Here is a 16,491-nt window from a genome sequence, read left to right as displayed (position 1 = left end):
CTTCAACGAACCACAATTCTTTAACCCCCGTTGAACTCCTTTTTAATGGCAGTGAAATCAGAAATATAACACCAATTAAAAGGACATTCGAAGGCCCATCAATGTCACGGCGAAAGCTATTCGAAAACATTCCCAGAGATGTACGCGCAAGAACCATGGCGATTGTCTCTCGGTCGCGGTTTGCAGTTTATTGATAAGCACAACAGTGATATTGCCACCATCAAGCAAGCCAGGAGGAGGTCGCATTGAAGCAGCGTAACCTTTCGCGAGGGCACGCGAGATTGTGTGTCGTGCAATGCGATCTAAATACAATAAAACTTGGGCCCGCGCCCGGTTTTTCTCCCTTCGCGTGGCCCATTTGCTTGTGGCGGCATGCTTTGAAGTTTTCTCGGTTTTTGGTTATCTTCGAGACGCAATGTACGAGGGCAAGGGGCGAGAGTGTGAAGCACACGTTTGTTACAGTTTAAACTGCAACTGCGGGTTTTCCACGTTCAGGCCGAGCTACAGAGAGTCCCACAAACAAGCGTCATGAAACGCGTCGAGTAATCTCTTCTTAAACAAACGGTCACTTTGAGCTGAGCCGCATATACAGTCACCGTAGTCACACACTACTGCCAGAAGTTGCCACACATAATCCCTCCCCGTCAACAATCCCACCCGGTCACCCTGGGCGGGGGGAGGGTAAAACTTGCCGTTTGTGATATACCGCCACAATTAGGCTCAATTAAACTCGCCAAACTCGTGGGTTGGCGTGCTGTATTTGAATATTTTATCGCGATAAGTGTAACGCACGCATCTTGGGGAACGAACTGCGAAGATATGGGTACCATAATGGTGTCATAAAGGGCGCACTGCTCATTGTGCCACCGTCGTCCGCCTGTCTTTCGGCTGTAATAAATCGCTCCAAATTGCGGAAGAGTCTATGTTTGAAAAGCACACAATCACACTAGTATCCAACTCTTTGGCAGTACATTCTACCAAAAAGGATAAGATATATGAGCCAAAAACACCACTTTATTCATCGGAACTCCATCACTAAAAGGCGCATTTATCGCAAAGAATCGCCCATCATACAAAAGCTGTCCAATAAACAGTAGCACACCAATAAACTTTAACGAAATCGCACTGGAACGTAAACATTGTTGTTCGGGCAAATCCAGACAAAACACGGTGCAACAGTAAAGATAACAACTCATGTTTACTATTTCTTTGCACTTTGTACTAGCACGGATCGTAAAGTGACGATGGTGGCGATTGTGGTAGACGGTTGCCAGGAACCTAGCAATAAAGCGCCAGCGTCATTCCTTTTATATGAGCGATTATAGTGCTTTTCAATGGTATTTATTGCATCAGGGATAGTATAGCCTAGTGGACCTCATATGGGAGGAATGCAGACAAAAGTTTCAAGATTTCGATCATTGAAGAGTAAAAGAAAAACTCTGTACAAGAAGCTCGCCAAAATTTGGCAAACATATAATTAAAACTAGAATGAGAATATATTGTAGAAAGATGGCCTATCAGGAGCGAGAGAATGAGTTCAAAACTCTGAACCAAAACGTGACCAAAGCCAACATAATTCTCACTCAAAAATTGTATTACTATACCCAGACTGTGTTATCTTTTAAAATATCAACCTTGTCTCTGATGTTCTCATGCTACATTGAGCGAACTGTAGAGAAACAATGCACACACTGGTAGTAGCTACCAGTTCTTCGATTTAATGCGAATTCCTCAACAACAGCCAAAAAAAAACTCTTAAACGAAAATCTGACTGCTAGGAGATGCTAGGAGATGCTTCACCAGAGGTCCAGCTCTTGATCGAGTAAGAAGCTGAGTCCTCGCACGTTTGTGATGAGACTCCATATGTGTGTTCTGCATCGTCCGTGTGTGGTTCTTTCTCCAACAAGCACCAGCACCCTAGCCATTGGAAGAAGCAGCTGAAACTGCTCCCAGGGCTGCATAGAAATGGGCAAAAGAACCGCTTCTTTGCCACAACCTAAATTTCCATTTGAATTTTCTACTCCTTGCCCGGGGAAACGTGAATGAAGCCACCCATCCTATCCACTATTTCCCTCCTCAAATACAGTTTATGTGTGTGTGAGATGCGGTAATGTGTGAGTATGCGGCGCTCATACATAATACATTCAGCGCTAGAAAGAGGGAGGAATTTCCAAAACCAAAAAAAAAAAACGCGCCAAACCATCGACATTTGGCGCTTCCTCGTTCAGGATTTGGTTTTGACAGTGGCTATAGCACACTTTCTTCTTTATGGGACTTTTTATAATTTACGTCAAGTTTTGGGATGAATATTTATTCATTGACTCGCCACCCGCCCTTGCCATTAAAAATGGAGAGATGCATTTTTGGCTCATTTCGTTTACGCTTCGTCTCGTAAATGATGCTTCTTCGCACGAGTTTTCACTTACATTCAAGTCATGCATTTTGCCGGTTTGTGTCGGGAAGAGAGAGAGAGAGAGAGAGAGAGAGAGAGAGAGAGAGAGAGAAAAAAAAAGCAAGCTTATCATTAAACTCCCCAATCTTCATGCCGGGCACAAACAAACAAGAAAAATCGCCTGATCACCAGCCAGAAAACCACAAATAACAATGCTCCGAAAGCGAAAGATAACATTGTGCGGAGGTGCGGAATCATAATGCAACCAAAACCGTTCGCCTATCTTGCGTCCGTCCGTCCGGAAAACGTGATGATGCTCGTGCTTTCCATTTGCCCGCCGAAGCCAAAGAGAGCGCCATGCCATGCCAGGCAAACGGTTTTGATGAAAGAACTTCCACCAGTCCAGGCCAGATCTCTTTGCAGCTTGAGCAAAGATGACGGAAGGAAGAACCAACAAAAAAAGGAAAAGACCCCAGTACACCACGCTCCTATTTTTACCGAAACGAGCGCAAGAATAGGACAGGATTGAAAACCACCAAAGGAAGGGGAAAAGCGAGAAGATTTGGCCACTGTGTCCAGAATGAAAAGCAGAATTCACCCTCGATCGCACCGGAGTGACGCAAAGCGCAGGGCGCGCGCTCAGCCCGATTGAAGGCAAGGAGACAGAAAGAAATTGCTGTTGAGGGCAAAAACCCGAAGAAAAACTGCAATAAAACGCAAATGTTACCTTTAATATAGAAAATATTCCCGCCACCACCATCGCGCCGACGACACACGGGGAATCGGGAAAACAGCATTGGGCGGGCGAGAAGTGTAAGTGTAAGGGACGAAACAATCTACGCGAGCCAAAAGGACTTTCGTGAATGATTTCCTAACCACGAGTTTTTGAACCGATATGTTCGTCAATCTGATGGTTTTGACGGTCTGATCTCGTACCTTTGCTTCGATCAATGGCCACCAACAACTATGCCAAGCAACCTATTGAATAATGTAAGAGAAATTGCGAGACCTGCTCTAAATTATTCGCAAACCAATTGGCATACACTCAATCATACTTTCACACAGAATTTGTATCGTCTAAATTAACCTTCAAAGCAATCGGAACCCCAGAACCATGATCTGCAAAAAAGCTCACACACTCTTTTCCCTCATATTCCAATCGACCTAATGAGCTGAAATCTCTTTATGCAAACGTTAAAGGCAAAAGGGCAGCAGCATCTAGTCCATTTGGACGATAATATGGACAACAAAAACAACGCAAAACCCCCTAAACAAGTAGCGAACCTAACCAAAAAACTACCCAAACCTGTCCTGTGTGTTTTCCCAACTGTGTAACAATCCTACCGTAGAGCTTCGTCACGCAATCGGAACTTAGTAGCTACGAAACCGAAAATTGGCTCCAAAACGTAAGCGAAAAGCTAAAACCAACGCCAGTTTCCTGCTGCCGGTCTGTTGGGGGGAGGTGAAGCCTAACATAAAAGGAAAAACTATTTTCTCTGCTCACGCAAAAATACAATCTCATTATCCTTACCAATTCGGGCACACAACCAGCCGATTGGTAGACGATTTCTTCTTCCCTTTTTTGTGGGGGTTTGTTCTTTAGTACACACGCCAAGAGAAGGGACAGAGTGACCAAATTATCGTTACCCCACACGAGCACGACACGACCCCAACCAGCACACAAAAAATAACAACAAGCAAAATCGGAATATTCAATTATTTATAAAGATTCAGATTATCCAATTAAGGGATCCGGAGCAGGTTCTCGCATGGACGAATTGAGCTCTGGAGCTTACACCGGCCGGTTCTACGCCGGTCTGCTAATAACTGACGAGAGAGAGAGCCTTGGTGAACTGTGATGCGTGCGGCCAAGCGTCCTTCTGGATAAAACACTAGCCGAAGTCTTTTGGTGGACTCTTTACAACCAACAGCATAGCTGATAGGCAAGGAACATTGCTAATACCGTACTATGCTTTGTTTCTCGATACCTCATACTACTTATTGATACACCTAATACCTACTGCGTACACAACAATCAGTCCTTAACCTCCTGGTCGAATCCTGGAAGGGAGATTTGCTTGCGTGTCATTTTAACTTCTTTTCATTCTTCCCTACTAATAGCGAGCGGTTTATGTTACCTCCCCAAGGTACCGGGGTAAATTAACCGAAGCCTAGCCAAATGAAAACTCAACCGGTCAGAAAATAGACCAATCTGAAACAGTTTTTGACCATCAGATCTCGTTTTTCTTTTTGGAAAGGGATAGTAAAGCAAGAGAAACACAGGCCTCGTTGGTATGTTCACTTGGACATGGGGGGATTAAAATCCAACTAAAACTCTTTTGCGTTTAGGTAGATATCCCATAGCACAGCGGCCTCGAAGCGCTACGATCAGCTTAGCTAACCCTCAGCTCAGTAAAGGGAACTTTTTTTTCGGGAATTTGTTTGTCGAACGGGTAAAGGGGTTTCGGTTTGGGTGAGGTGATTGTTGATGAGCTTCTTAGCCAGTGGGGAAGACTGTTGGTAGAGATTACTGGCCGTCTTAACTCGCTTGCGTACTGCTGCAGAATTCCCAGAGAGTGCGAGTAACCGACACCGGTAATAACAAGCCATACCCATACAACCGTGTACATTGGACAAGTAAATTGAATGACTACAAATGAAATGAAGCCCAAATCCCTAAGAGCACGTCACATTTACTCCCCGAAAACCGGACCGACCGGCTAATGCTCAGGAGATACCCTCTTCGGTGCTTCGGACTTTTTGCCGTTAATGCCCATCGCAATTTCCACCGACGCCTCAGTCTGGCCCGAAACTAAGCAGGACGACGTAGTTTTATGTGGGCTAAGGACTCATTGCAACCATATCGTGCCGAGGTGATCTTGATTCTCGACCAAAGCGAACGTCCAGAGAGGGTGAAGGGAATAGCAGGGCCCACGCACACATACACACACACCTCTGGATGAGCAAGAAGATATTGAAAGTCCTGATAATCCTTGACCCAACACCGTCCCCTGAGGCGACGAATCTGACGATGCTCGTTCATAACTAAATAGGAGAGTATCGAATTTTATCGAAAAGCGACAGCACGAAGAATGAGAATGTCCCTCTATGTCTGCCCATACCCCCCCCCCTCCCTCTTCTTCCCTTAAGAACCTAATGCCCATTACAAGGTTTTTACCCTTTTGTGACTCCTGCTCCTCCTTCCACCTGGTGCACTCTATCCGATAATACTCCCAGGTTTCCCAACGACTAAAGTGGGTTTTACAGAATGGCACAAAAAAAAAAAAAGAATCAAACTACATTGATGACACAACAATGTGGTAGCTTTTTGGGAGAAACGCCTTTACTGAAGGCAACTTGGCGTCGATTCCCCCTGATGCTGCTCCCCACGTTTCTTTTTCCATCTGGGAGGGAAATTGGGGGACAGAGAAAAGCGGGACCAATTGATTATGGAAAGTTTTGCCTAGCGCACAAGAGCGAGATATTGTTCAAAGTCGACTACTTTGCATATAAATGACGGGCTAGTTTTTTTGGGCTACTTTCCTGCCAGATAGAGAGAAAGAAAGAGAGAGGGGAGAACGATTGGAACTTTTGTGTAAAATTAATGTGGAAAAATTACAACAACCAACCAAATGTTGTATCCCTTTCGTTTTTCGGTTGATTTTAATCAACGCACCAAACTAATGTTAAAACCGCCCGTCCTCTATACTTTACTTACACTGTGAGCTTTTATTAGTTCGAAAATCAAACAGTTTATGGGGAAAAGGCAACCCTTGCTGTATTTCTCAACTGGCACTTTCAGAATAATGAAGGCATCTCGAGAAATTCTGCAAACGAACCAGAAGCTTAACTTCCATTACACGAGAGAGAAGTCCAGTGCAGAGTCGTCGTCCTCCCTTTGCGTTTTACAATTGGTGAAAATGAATTCTGAATTCCAGCAAAGTACACCTTACCCGTCCGGGATCTCGTCGGGGAGGGTGGGTGGTTTCTGGATTATGCCGGAAGTCATCAGGTTATTAAAACCTCACTCAACTCCTAAAAGTGTTCGCCGCTTCGATATAAACTAATTAACGTGGTGCGAGATATGAAAAAAGTCCCTCCAACTTCCAACAGTAGTAAAGCCGAGAACAAAGTGATTTTCTGTGTTTGGTTAGAACGGAATGACACGAAAGCACTCCGACAGGACGTTTGTCGTGGTACCCCGCGCACGGATGGGCAGATGGTTCCTTGTACTGGCACATGTTTTACATTAAAATGTCGCTTTACAGCTTGTACAAGGCCACGTGGTTGTTGCGCTGTTTTTCTTGGACGAATTCATCAGATAAAATGTTATGTTTTAAGAGCCAAAATGGAAGATAGTTTCGAAATGTTACTTGTGATGTCCTATCGGATAATAAAAATTAAATTAATTTTCTTACATGGCAGCCGAAGCTTATGTTTTCTTTAACTTCTTTTTATTTGGGGGTGACAGCTGCACCGGATTTTACACGTCATCGCAGGGATTCAAGTCCCATTCGAATCGTTCCCTCGTAGTGAGGACTGGCTCTCCAAATACGTGATATAAATCAGTCTAGTAAGCCATTAGATGGCCGCCATGACCTCAAAGATCGTTAAGCCAAGAAGAAGAGGAAGTAGAATTCTCTGTAGAATTTTTTATATTAATTTCTCCATCAAAATGAATCCTAATAAATTATTTAAAGTACAATTAGTTCCAAAGAAACACTTTCGACATACACTTTCGATTCGATTGCTGACTTAGTATTAGTCAGCAATCGAATAGAATTATTCAAAAATTTACTATCACATTGTTTAACTTCTAAAAAATAAAATAACTCAGCCTAATCTACACACCACACCAAATCCATCCCACACGGTACTTAATATTACGCCTTCCCTTCGTATCCTTCGAAAACCCCAACAGACAAACCCGCACACCGAGGGTGATGTTGGATATGATTTATGTACCAATAACCCACCAATTGACATCGAAATCACCCTGTTGGTGTCGTCCTGTCGAATGCCAACGACCCTTCCCGTTCCTCCCTTCCCAAAAAAAGGGCTGGGTGAGGGTGAGTAGCATATCCTTTCACCCAGAAGAAAGGTCATTAAATACATCAAACCATCGTGTCTCGTGTGGAACGTCCAAGCCGTGCAAATTATGGAAGAGTGGGAAATATTTTTCCTTGTCCAGCACAATTAAGCCTTAAATGTTCTCGCAGACGGGCAGACCAACAGCAGGAACAGCATAGAAAGGAGGTCAAAAAAGGGACCAGAAGAACAAGCTTCCTCTCGTCTTCCTGTTTCCCTGCCACTCTTCACCACTGCACAAGATGGGAAGGATGTGGTTCCATGTGTAAATTATGAGCGTCGAACATAACGGGAGAAACAAACCTACCATCGCGACCAAAAACAACCCCAAAAACGTCATGTTCTTCAAGGTTGACCATTAGTTTCCGTCCCAGTTCAAGTTCGGCCAAATGGAAGATCATGCAGCAAACTAATGGCAGAGAATGCGAATTGTTCCACCCGGCCACAACAACAAAGGATACCACGTTCCGCGTCGGAAGAAGTTCAGCCAAAACCACAAAGAATTCGACACTTATCCGCTGCAAGAAGTCGTGCCAAATGAAGAAAGTACTGCGCAAAGCACCAAGTCCATGGTTTCTGGCGGTTGGGGTAAGGGCGATGGATGAAAAGAAAGTTGTACAAGTGCCAGTAAATCATATTTTTGTGTAAAAATCACATTAAAACCACATGCTACTCATACTGCTGCTGCTTGCCGCTTCTTGTAGGACTCGATTGCCGCAGCGCGCGCGCCATCATCATCCGCCATCACACAACATCGTTCATATATTAGTGTGATGCCGTCGGTTTTATTGCCTTTTTGTCCACACACACCCACCTGCCCCACCCTTCGCGGTCTGGTGTCTTTTTTAGTGCGCGGGAAAGAGGGAAACAACTCCTCCCAAGGATCTCCACATGTTTGCAAAGGGTAAAGGAGTGACAGCGAAACGAGTATGTATGGTCACATTTCCACTTGATATACCTTGGCTTCCCTCACGCTGAGGAGCGGCAAAGAGATCCGGATGGCGGGCAAAACCGCATTTTATTCTCCTCCTTTCGTTAAACAAAGCCGAAACCCCATCGGTAAATGTGTCGCCCGGAAAAAATCGTCATTTAAATGTTGCGAGTCAAAAACTTTTCCTCTGATCCTCGACGAGCAAAACCTCTTGTGATCCGATTCCCCTTGACGTCGGAGGGCACAGAAAAAGCGCATAAATATATGCTACACTGTGTGGGGGTATCGAGATGGAGAGAGCATATCTTTCCAGTTACGAAAGCCCTTACTGGACAGATTACACGTCAGCATCCAAGCCGGGCGCCCGAGGGTGATCTAAAGCGATACACCAGCTGAAAACGTGAACCGAACAATAGTATGCAAACGTGTGTCATCCTTTTTGATGTCATCTTTGGCCGTGCTTTGGTCAGCTTGGGTTTGAAAACAAAAAACAAAAAACCCCTTCCCAAAAGCACTGAACGGAAACCGAAATGTTAACCAAACTTATGTTTCCATTATTTACGGGTGTACGTGTGCCGTTTGATGCCGTTTGAGGGAAAAAGTTTGGTTTCGCAGGGAAATGTTCCAAACTGTTCGGGCAGTGGGACAAACTCGCTGAGATACTGAAATGGTACTTTTCAAACTTTTGCTCCATTCGCAGATACCAACTGAGATTGTGCCATATTTACGGGAGCTTACTGGTTTTAGAGAAATTTTATACAAACAAAAGTCATTTAAAATCAACACGTTCAATCGACTCGAAGCTACAAGAATCTTTCAAGGGAACTTGATCGTACAGTGTCATTCTTATGATGTATTCAAGGGAGTTAGTAGGACCTAGTAGGTCCTTGAGCCATGAAGAACCTGAATAAAAGCCATGACACAACTACTAGAATCGGATTTTCTTGAAAGTCTATTGAGAATTGAGGTCTCGCACTAGTGAACATCGGTATTGCCTTTTCGCAGGTAATACCAGGACTCTAAAATAATTGCTGGCAATTATTCTACTAAACCTTCTTTTTCAAGCACGGCCTTCAGACTAGTAAATTACCTCAGATTCGCTATTCCCAGTTTAAAAATTACAAGCTTATTCGTTAACTAATTTTCTCCATTCCGGCATTTATTTATCAGCTTCACATCTCAATTTCTATTCATTGTAACTTTGTAACTAAATACCAAAAGCTTATCTACACAAGAAAGCACAAACCAGTACCAGAATGAAAAATCCTAATTAATTAAAATTAAGTCATAACAAACTCCCGCTTTATAAGCTTCTCCACATTCCGGGGGGGCTTTGACTTCATCAGTGGACAGATTCCAAAAATGGACACGTCTTCGCGAAGCAAGACGCCGCCGTCCTTACCAGCAAGGACCGAGAATGGGATTTGTCTGGTCAATCGACTTCAAAGATAAACCCCCACGAGCCCCATTATATCTCCCTAAGCGTAGCAGCGATCCTGGGCGTTGGAAAATGACAATAATCCGATGGAAACTCGTTGTGCAAATGGAATCAACGCGACGCGCCACGATCCGCCACGTTTGGCGACGCTCCATTACCTCCGAGCGATTCTTGGTGAGACATTTTCTCATGCTTTGCTTTAAAAATGCTTTAATTAATGTTGCAAAATGTGCCCCAGCAAGATGGGGGCTCTAGGGCGGACTGTAAGCGTACGAAAGGGTAACAAACACAGAAAAAACTAACAAAACCCTTTCAAAGAACGATCCTTAATCGCTAAGCATGGCCTGGTGGTGGGGTCTGGTGGATTGTGTGGAAGACTAAGACCAGCTAGAAAGAATGGTAAGTAAAGTGAGTTAATCTAACATCAGGCAACGCCTGCATTACGAAGCGGGCAGAATTCTATCACGTCCGGAATGTGTGCGCTTTTTTTTTTGTTAGGTTCTTACTCTCTTTCTCTGTCCGAAAAATAATTAACTTAATTACGGAGAGTAACCAAGCCAGCCAGCGCACCCGAAACCGAACCTGTAGACAACATGCAAACTATGCGGAATAGAAGGAGTGTAAAAAATCACAGCAAAAAAGAGAAACCATGCCGTAAGTGTGTATGGTTTTACTACTAAATATCCTTCCAGCGGATATGCGATGAGAAGCAACGATTTTTCACAAGCCCTTGCCGTCGAAGAAATTGCTTACTCTTTCAGTAATGTGAACATCGTGGATCTAAATACTTCATACAAAACAGCTCCATTAGACGAGCCCCTTCAAAAGGAGTCACCCGCCCGCCTTTAATCGGTCGCCCGAAAGGTTGAAGGGTCTGGTCCACTTGAGATTTACCACTCAATTAAATTTGACAAATTTCCTATCCATCGGCAAGGTGCGAACCAGACAGAGGGCACAGCGCATCAGAGCAGAGATGGTGGTGGAAATTTTCCTAAAACGAAAAGATCGGGAATGTGTCTTTATTCGACGAGATTACGGCTAAGGGAGAAGAAGTGTTCATTAAATCACAGTCTAAAGGCAGGGCCCTAGACATCCTAAGAAGAGTGTTATAATGACAGTTCTCGACAGAGTTTTCGGGAGAGATACTTGAAGATGACGTTTGAAGCGACTATTGTGGATCTTTTAAGAATAATCAATCGTGAGATGAATTCTCACTACTTTCGGACAAAGAAATTGAAACAAAAAACATTCATCTTCACTTTATAGTGACGCCACAATGTCAACAGAACTAAGAACTTCGTCTTCGGGTGTCCACCAAAAAAGGCACTTGACACATGAGTAATGGCCTTTCATTTTCCATTTTTCATAACCCAAAAGCGAACAAACAAGCACGCAAAAGTATGCACGCGGCAAAGTAATAATCATAAACCAATAACCACAACTGCCCAACAACACGGGCACTCCACAGTTCCACATTCTCGCCCGCAACACAGCGAACACCAGACGCGCCATTTAGATAAGAAAAGAAATGCAACCCAAAGTGACGTTGAAGAACATTGGTCGTTTGCTGTGTTTGTTGCCTCAATTCGTTTTGTTTCCCATTTAATATCGCCTCCCAGCAAGATGAACTGTCAAAACGATGTTTTTGTACTTTGCTTTCGCGATATCTGCTCTGGCCGCTCTATTTAAAGCAAATAAACACACAACAGTCCAACCCACCCGTCATCGCACACTCACTCGGAATGGAGCCGGAAAATGGCATGGTTCAGAGACAGATTTGGCACCGACTCCGAGCAACGATCCATGCGTGATGATCCGTACTCAATGTTTGGCTGGCGAGTTTAAGAATTATTAAGTTTTCACCAAACGAAAGCTTGTTAAATCTTGCCTCGCAGTTGTCTTGCTCCTCTGGCTGTACAGTACAGTCCCGATGTTGCCACGATACAAATCCAACCCAGAATCGCATTATAGCTGCGAGAGCGCGCGCGAAGGAAATTCGTGATGCCATGACGTGCATTTTTAATCGACATTCGTGGCTGAGTGTGTGTGCGGGAACGGGATATAGAATGGGTTTGAAAAGTTGAAACGTTTATTAAAGCACCCAAAACTAAAGTGTCCGAAGACCCTGCTTGAGGTGAAGAATTTCTTCAGCTTCTTTTGGAAGTACAATTCTCCATTGTTCACGCTGAAGGCTTCATATTGTTATCCGTCTAGAGAAAGTGTAAAAAGAGCGATGCACTTGTGAAGGAAATATTTCAAAATAAGTGTCAAAATAAAGTATCTCTTACCCATTCAAGGGTTAAGCGTCCAATGGTGGTGCATTGCGTGTCCTGCTCTTGAAAGAACCCTAACCACACTAGTCGAAAGTCCTACAGAATATGGGCATTCTACATAGAACCTGGGTCCCCCGCTATTGAGGTTATTGTCAAACGGTTCCCCATCATCCCCTCCAAAGTCCAAGTAGGGTTTTAAGCGAAGAGTTTTCGGGTTGGATTGCAACGCGTACCCTTCAAGAATCGTCATAATCATCGGACGCCGCATCGCGCAGATTGGAACAGCACAGTCGCGGGCTCAAGATGTGGCTCGAAGGGGGCTTTGGTGGATTGTTTCATTCGCTGCGGCACCGTCGCACAAGAAGAAGTCTCGTCGCGCGGTGATGGCGCTAAAACGGTTTTCGAAAAACTATTAACGGTAGTAAACATTCCGGACACGTTTTACATGGATTTCGTTCGCTTCTCGCGCGGCGTTCCTGCTCTTTTGCTCTGTCATCCATCTCACCGGGGGCATTGCAAGGCGCACGGTGGCAAGCCCTACAAATCTCTCCCGAGTGCTGCTGCTCGCCGTCGTCGTTCGGTTGCCCGGTTTGCTGCCATGACGTTCATAATGCGGGGTATTTTGGTATATTGGCCGCCACACCACACACACACACACTCCCGTCCCAACACAACTCATCTTGCCTGGTCCGAGATCCATTTCGATAGGCTGCCGGCACGATGAGAAGAACACATATCCCACCGTTGGCATCTGCCTAAGCGCTATGCTTTCCTGAACCCATCAAAAGATTTCCGCGCGGATCGGATGTACGAACTAAATTACGGACGCAACGAGAGATGCCATCCTCCAGCTGCCTGCTTGGATGATGCGTACAGTACGTTAGTCATACTGGCGACATAATTTCCAGCTCAGCCTACCTCTAGGGCAAGAGTCGAGGCAGCAGCAGCAGCAGCAGCAGGTCGAGAAGAGACGCGTGGAACGAGGATGATAATTTGACGAAATGAGACACTGTCCGTTCGCTCGTTTGCATATCTAAACGAAGCGATGCTCCGAGTGCTGGCAGTGACGCTGAAGATATGGACGTGTCTGAAAACGAATCACGCAAAACGTACCAGTCAGGGAGGAGCTAAATAATTAGTTTAACTCGTCCCAGCAACAGGGTGCAATAGAGCTGAAGGAAGACCAGGAACAAAGCGTTGGTTTGACATTTTGCCGCGACTTCTTTATCTCGGTTGCGATAAGTTACAATACAAAGTAGCGCCTCACGGGAAATTCAAAGTTTCTCCGAGATGTATTCTGTAACCCGAAGTAAAAAGGCCACTTTTTCTGTTCTCACAAAACCTGCCAACACCTAACCTGGAGCACGGTTTGGGTGACTCTGGATGTGATAGTTGCCTATAACTACTGTACGTCAAACAATTTGCTGCCAGTTTAAACAAATCATTATCCCTCCGGAGTCAAGTTTTCCACATGCGCGTTTAGACATTCATCCCAAAAATACCTGTTTGAGGCATTGACACAACCATTTACCATCCTCGGTGCGTCCTCGTACCGAAATGCCCGGTAGCAGCTTCCCATGCCAAATTCGACACTGTTTAACAACACATTAAACAAGGCGCTAAGCAGCTGTGTCAGCAAACGAAATCAACTTGGTCCCCGCCGAAGCTTGCCCAACAGTTCAGCAGGTCGACGAAGCACGGAATCGTGTGATGAATTTGAGTAAGACGTTTTTTATCCAATCGACAAGAAACGGAAAACATCCCAATTAGTACCCGACTTTGCCTATTTTCGGGCACTGCAAACAGATGGGTGGAGTTGATATTTTTAGAGAAACTTCTCGCAGTCTATTTCACTCGCCTTTACTCATGGGAAGGCGTTTCTGTTGACCACAGTACTTAGCGAGCAGCGCCATGGGACCAACAACTCGTTACTCGCTACCGAGCTTTTCGGACTATCACTTTTGCGGGTTTGCGCGTTGAAATCTTACGCAACGTTAGCGAGCGCAGAGATTCGATCCTAAATAAATGTCTCGTTCGTACAAGAAACCTCCTCCGAAAAATAGAAAAAATAGAGCAAACAAAAAACAAAGCTTACTCATTAAAACAACAAAGTCACATAAAGAGGGAAAGAAAAGTTTTTTAAGACAGTCCACAACAACCAACCAACCAACCTTTTCTAATGCCAAACACTGTACTGCATCGATAAAACTGAACAAAACGAAACTTCAGCTTCGTTAAGGTCACGTAATCTAGATGCAAAAAGAACGACACACAAAAATCAAAATAAAAGATATGAAACGAAAAACACACACACACCGGTAAACTGTGTCGATGATAGTGTCTAGCTTAGCCAATTTAAATTACAATAAGAAAACGTAGAAATGGGGAAGAAATAAAAGCGAAAATCTCGCACAAAACCACTCAACGGAAGGGACAACGAAAAAAGGAAAAAAGTGGTGGAAAGTGTTGAGATTTTGCTCATCATCCTTTCCATTTTTCCCTTTTTACTTCTTTTCTGCCCTTTCTGCTTATTTTTCTTCTCTTGATGTTGAGTTTCTGTATAGTAAAGGGAGCACGGGAGGTTCCAAAAGTCATCAAGATGCCGATGGCAGATAAACATCTTATCTACCAATGACCAGTCAGCAAGCTTTCGGGCACTGATAGGAGAACACGATAGTTTGTTTCTTTTAAATAATTTCTAACAGCACAGCAGAGCAGAATGTAGGAGCCGAGTAATGATGGGAAAAATGTCTCCGATCGGCTCCAGAAATAAGAGGAACCGATTTTGGAGCCGTCTCCGTGTACCCACGACTTCGAGCTGTGGATGCGGATTTCGGAGTCATCTCCGTGTACCCACGATTTCGAGCTGTAGGTTCAGGGTCGATTCCGGAGCGCTCATGACTAGTGTCGTGTCTCAGGATAATATTGGCAAGCCTAAATTCTCTTCAGAATATTGTTGTGTTTTCGCTTAAATTTTAGCACGATCTTTCCTTTTCTTTTTGCTCATGATTTTCCAACCCCCCGGAGGGAAAATTGTCCCGTGCATTTCACATGCGTGCACATGTGTTTGCATTTTTCTGAGCTGTGAATTTTGCTTTCGGAATGCGTTCTCGTCCATTTTCTTCACCACCGCCGGCTTTTTTTTCTATCGCTCGCTCGTCGACAACCACATTTGGGATGTGCGTTCATTTTCACAATTCATAAATTTTTCCCGATGCTGTACCCTATTAAAAAAACAAAAACACACACACACACACACAAAACATAACTTCACTCTGCGAAAAGAGTTTTTGTTAGCCTTTTCCAACCGGCGTTTCTTTCCCCCGTCTTTGTGCCGTATTTATTGCGCGTGTAAAAGAAAATCGTCTCAGGGTTTTCCCTTTCGATGGAAGATACACAATTTCTCCCGATTCAAATACGAACCGCAAGAAAAAGGAAAATTCTTCCCCTCCCACAGCCACCGGCATTCCCACCAAGCACCAGTGTTTGGTGGAGCGAGTTGTGAAAATTAGGAAAATAGGAAAAAAACTGAAATACAAACGCGGATGGTGTGGCAAAGAAACTCATAATGGCCAATCGGAGCGATAAGACGGAGGGTCGGGTATAGCCGACCGGTGGGACGAGGCGGCATGTTATGACAAAAACCCAACGGAGGAGCTTCGTGTTAGCTTCGAAACGCTACAAGACGCGTCTCACAGTGCCAAGAACGCAAGAAGAGAAATCATCAGTTCTTCCGTCACCGATGGAAGCTGGAGAGGACAGAGTTGCCAACCATTGTGACATTGCTCCACACACAAGCTAACGGAGCGTGTAGTGCAAGGAAATCACACCGGGGAAGGCAAGCTGGCGAAGACGAAGGCGAACATCGACGTTGTTGTTCCAACTTTCGGTTCCGTTGCAGAAAGAAATTCAAATTCAAATCGTTCGTAAATAATTAAATAAGAACAGTTTTTGGGCATCGCCAGAAAAATAGCCGGAGACACGGCACGGAAAGTGGGAAAAACAAGGAAAATCTCATCTTTTTTTTATTGTTGCTCGCCTTTAAGAAAACTCGATAGGGGCACTTTTCTACCAAAAAGGAAATGTTTGCTCAACTGGCACAAGAGATCATTCCGTGTGTTGAGGCTTGAGCTTAGTTTTCCTTTTCTTATTTTCCTAGTTCGAATTCATTCCCGTCCAAAAGCAAACATCGAAGGGAAGCGAGGCCAAGACTTTGGGGATCCGAATTTTCCCAAGTGAGACACAAAAGTAGGATAAACAAAAACAGACACACACGGAAACGACGACACCGGTCAGGCCAAAGAGAAGAGGGCTTCTTTTTTCGTTGCCCGGCGAAAATTGTGAAACCGTTGCAGGCACTATTGCCGAA

At 44.5% G+C, this 16,491-nt stretch overlaps 1 protein-coding gene across 2 annotated transcripts in view; it reads right to left on the bottom strand.

Annotated features, from left to right (window-relative positions):
- LOC126562462 (carbonic anhydrase 7) overlaps positions 1–16,491 on the bottom strand; it is a 139,703-nt gene that overhangs the window by 116,987 nt on the left and 6,225 nt on the right. The window contains exon 1 of one of the 2 annotated variants that reach the window (XM_050218975.1): positions 606–609. The exons of the other annotated variant lie outside the window; for it this stretch is intronic. The gene's annotated coding sequence lies outside the window, so the exon portion shown is untranslated. Of the gene's footprint in view, positions 1–605; positions 610–16,491 lie in introns of those variants that run through there. 2 annotated transcript variants of the gene reach the window in all.

Source organism: Anopheles maculipalpis, chromosome 3RL, assembly GCF_943734695.1.
Source record: "Anopheles maculipalpis chromosome 3RL, idAnoMacuDA_375_x, whole genome shotgun sequence".
In the NCBI taxonomy this organism is placed as follows: domain Eukaryota; kingdom Metazoa; phylum Arthropoda; class Insecta; order Diptera; family Culicidae; genus Anopheles; species Anopheles maculipalpis.
This window is presented reverse-complemented; position numbering and strand designations above follow the sequence as displayed.